Genomic DNA, 5,017 nt, shown 5'->3' on the forward strand with positions numbered 1-5,017 from the left:
TAGAGCTTCGTCACGTCAACCAGCAGCACGGGTGATTGTTGTGTATGTGTGTGTTCCTGACATGATGCTCTAGCCTTGTTTATATAGTAACCCAAGAAGGGGGGAGTAAAAAGAGGACGTTTACTTTTTAGCATTTTTTATGACGTCATCAATAATAAAGAGGAAACGCTTTCTTTAAGCATTTTTAATGACGTCACGGAGGGGCTCCACTTTTGTAGAGTGAGGATACCAATTTAATGAATATATGGGTGAGCATCGCACGTATCGTCGAGCGGTGTCACTCCAAGGCTATGCATAGACCTTGGCATACTTGGCAATAGGATACTAAGGCTTCATTGTTGGAGCCATTAGCTGTGCGTAAGAAGCTCCCACTAGCTTGTAGGAAAATCTTCCCGAGATGTCACCCATCCCGGAAGTGTCGTCACCCAAGTGCACTTAACTGCTAAGTGACTATCCACTAGGCTAGTTCTTTTTGTTGTTCTATATTACAAACATAGTCTTAATAAGGTAGTCTTGGGAGGGTCTCCCAAGTCTTTCTTCCATGAACTGGCATATAAGACCTCATTAATAATAACAATTATCTTTATAATGAGAGTCGGTTTCATAATTAGAGTTACTTTTTAAAAAATGTGCAACATAAGTCAATTTTCTTTGGAATGTATATGCACATTAAAATAAAATAAGTAATGGAGACATTACAATAAATCACCTTAGTCACACGATTTATCAACCCTTAATGATAAGTTATAGAAATTGATGTAAAATTTAGTATTGATGAACAATAGTATAAAAAAGAATGTGAATATTAGATAATCAAAGGAACACTAGTCAAAGTACTTCCCCTTGTGCTAGAAGATTATATTGTTTTAAATTATTGATAAGAATGAAGTCTAGTCTAAATTAGGGTCCTCTATGAGAGCTAAATCCAAGGAGTCAACTTTGCTGGCATTTAAGATAGACATTTAAGTTAACTTCATCAGGTTTACGCTTAAGGAAATGAGCATATAGTTAATCCCATCTAGGTTAGAGAGAACCCTAATGCGGCCTATAACTTTCCTATTTAATCATTGATGAAAACACTAGTATTTTTCTTTCAATCATTGAAGTGTTAGGACCAAGTTAATAAACCAATATGGTAGAGACCTTGATATGTTACATATTGAAAATTGAAAGCAAACATGTTGTGCCAGCAAAGTTGAGAGGGAGTTGTGGTGTGATATAGACACGTGACGTACCATTCAAAAATGACTTGGAAAGAGTTGAAGCTATGGAAGGACACTTTCTTTGAAGAGGAGGATGAGCTATGTCACTGGCTCAAGATAATATACAAAAAGGAGTTGCGGCTCAAACTAATTGAACAAATAAAGAAGACCATCAAAGCACTAGAGAAGACCCACAAAGGAATAGATGTGTTGTGTAATCTTGAAGAGAAGAGTTAAAAGTTGGATGAAGACCTAGAGGAGGTCAACCAACTACCAGTTGATCATGTTGTGAGAAAGAGCCAGGCTATGGCAAGTGAAGATGGCCTGAGACCTTGACTCCAAGCTACAAGGAGAAATAATGTTGAGGTGGGACTAGGAGACTGCCTTTGCATTTGAAGAAGCCAAAGAGTAGGACAACCCATACTTGAAGTAGATGAGAGCCAAAAGAGTCAGAGAGCTAAAGAATGAAGTGAAGCCAACCAAGAAGAACAAAGGAGCCAAGAAAGTAAGAAACATGTGAAATAAGAGGAAGATTTTTTGTTAGATGAAGAAGAAGACAAGGGAGAGGATGAGCTTAGTCTCGATCTTGAAACACCTCGTTCCCAACAAGGGGGAGTCAACTGCTACTGTCTCGACTACTATCATGTAGAATACTACCAAGAAGGCTACCTCAAAGGTCAATACCTTTACATTGAATATCCTCCTAAAGCAGATGGATACTAGTACCCAAAATATTTTCCCATCAACTACCACCCAAAAGGAGAATTCCTCTACATCGATTATCCCTATCCCAAAGCATGCCAACCTGAAGGAGTTCAAGAAGAAGAATAAAATATAGAGTATTATGTGAAGGGAGCAGGATGGAGAATGGATGTGAGCTCAAAAGTAGAAAATATTATGATGGAGTTAGGATACAAGAAAGAAGATGAAGATAGGTGGACATGTCAAAAGGATGAGCTCGTGCATCCAAGGTTACATCCTAGCTGGAAGAAGAACAAGTCTTGGAAGAAATAGAGTTAGAAAAGGGAGAGGATAAGCTTGATCCCGATTTTGGAACACCTCTGTCCATTGAGATTGAGGGCGAGGCTAGGATGGTGCCTTTCTATGAGGCATGGGATGCCTTTGATGAAGATGATGATGAGAAAGTAGATGAGGAGATAGAATTAGAAGATGAGAATGGAAGGGTGAAAGCACCTTGGGCAAGACATGCACTACATGGAGTCAATACTTTAGCTTTAGATGATGAGGCAAGCAAAGAAGAAGAAAAAAAATAAGAGTTAGAAAAAGAATAAGAAGGAAAGGGAGAGGATGAGCTCAATCTAGATCTTAGAATACCTTGACCATGACAATCCCAACCCTAGCAACCAACCAAACCCACATAGTTCAATGATAATAGGCTAGAAAGAGAGTTAAAGGAGATAATCATGAAAATATGGGATGAGATAGAAGAATATGATAGGAAAGAATAAGAAAAAGAATTTATAGATGGAACCATAGAGAGGATCAAGGAAAAATAAGATAAGAAAAGAGAAGAAAGGAGATAGATGAGCAAGTAGATCTAGCTAGGAAGCAGCTAGAAGAGAAAGAAAGGGTAGAGCAAGATGAGAAGAAACAAGTAGAAGAAAACAAGAAGAAGAAAGTTAGAAAGAAGAATGAGCAAGCAGAAAGAGGCGGAGGATCCAAGCTAGAAAAAGAGTGTGGAAAGCTAGAAAGCCAAAGGAAGAAGACAAGCTAGAACAAGAATAGTTAGAAAAGATAGACCAAGGCATTAAGGCCAAGGAAGAAAGGAAAGAAGATGATGTTGGGGATAAAGGCGCCTCTGCCTAGCCACCCATGTATTAGTTACACTAACAACACCTGCATACCTACACATTTGTACACTACAAGTGGCCGATACCCATCAGTGTCACTTCATTCTTCGTTCTTTTAGTGACATTTGAACAAAGGGAAGGCCGGTCACACATTGTGACGGCCCACATCTTGTGTCTCTCTCTCTCTTGCTCTTACTTCTTCCACCATAGCTCTTGCTTCCGCTTTGTGCTTTCAATTCAAGGGCTCACTCCCTTTAATTGGTGTCAGATCTATCTTACTTGAGGGCTCGAGCTTGACCTGGCATTGCTTCTCAGGTTTTAGAGAATACCTTCAGTTCACAATTTCAATGATAGCCATAGATTCTTCACCCCAAGGTATGCATTGAGCTCCACCTTCTTCCCAACTTCTCCTTATCACTTGAGGCTTGTTCTAGGGCTTCCTCGAGACCTATTGGAGCTTCCCTAGTGCCACATTCAACTTAGGAATGGTAGCAAGAGATGCTAGTCATTTACCATGATTTGTGCCAGTTTGTTGGCCTCCATCTATGATGAATCTGCTCCTTATCTTCAGCTTCTGAGCTCCTAAGCACTCTCGGGCATTCACTTGGCATTGTATTCAACACTCTGGGATTGATTTAGGTCTCATTTGAAGCTCCGGAGAGAGATCAGCTGTTGGCATATAGTTTATGATAGTTTGTTGTCATACAGTTCAAGACTGTACTTCAGTTGTTGTCTAGAGGTCATTTATGCTTCCTATGATGTTTATTTGATGTCGAATAATCTAGAGATGTTATACCAATGTATTGGAATGCTATGGGATTGATTTGAGCACTCTTTTGCTCAGTTTTATAGAGGTTTTTACTGCTATGATAAGCAAGGTTGAATGTTATTTTATCAAAGAAATTTCATACCTATTGCTTGTTGATGCTTCTCAAGCACTTTCAATACTACACTAGGGTGTACCATTGAACTTACATGCTTGGTTATGCTTCCGAATTGCTTTTGACCCAAGATTGGAGGTTTGAATCTTGACATTGGCCATCATTCATTGTTATGTATGGCTACTTAATGCTTCAGAGTTTTGCAAGCTAATTGGGTTGGATGCTCTTAGATATATGCTACTTGGATCGTAGATGTATGAATGCCTTCCACATGATGTTTTGAGCTTTGTTTGCTCATATGGCATTTGAATTTTATTCCAATGGGAGCCACTACTTGACACTTGGGTATTACATTGAGCATTTGGTTATGCAATTGAGCTTGAGGGTCTTTCTATGAGACCGTGGGACTTGGTGACATGTACATGCTCTTCTCATGCTTTATGTATGCAATTGATGCTTAGTGGGGTGATCTAACATTCCTCTTGGGTTGGCACCTATCTCTGTCATGATATTGTCAGTGATATATGGATCTTGGTTGGTTATGTATTGAGCTTCCATTATGGGTTGGCACCTATCTTTGTCATGATATTGTCAGTGATATATGCATCTTGGTTGGTTATGTATTGAGCTTCCATTACATTACTTAGTTTGTTGTGCCTTTAGTTGGTCTCTTCTATTACTCGTGAGACCCACTCTATGCATGATGGTCATGCCTATGGGATGTATCTCAGTCTAACACACTAATTCTTGACAATTCTTAGTGCTAGTCCCATATTTACTCATTGCTAGTTGGAACAATTCCCTAGCTCTTGCGGTTTGTCTTATATTAGCGATTGCCCATCTTTGGCATTGATTTCTTATTGTTATACTTCATTTTCAACATGTTGTAATTGCAATTTATTGCACTATTTATGTGAGCAATCACCTCCATTTGAAAGTTCTTTGCATTGACTTTGTAGACAATACATTACTTGATCAATACCCCTTGTTTTCAACTTGATTTAAAAGTGGTCCAGGGCTATTTTGTAGTAATTATAGTGGCCTATTTTGATAGTTTGTGCACTTGTTTGCCTTCATTATGGTTGGTGGCTTGAGTGATAGTGCTATATTTAAAAATTAACAA

Source organism: Lygodium microphyllum, chromosome 27, assembly GCF_053477565.2.
Source record: "Lygodium microphyllum isolate KBCC chromosome 27, Lygodium_microphyllum_v1.1.10, whole genome shotgun sequence".
Classification (NCBI taxonomy): domain Eukaryota; kingdom Viridiplantae; phylum Streptophyta; class Polypodiopsida; order Schizaeales; family Lygodiaceae; genus Lygodium; species Lygodium microphyllum.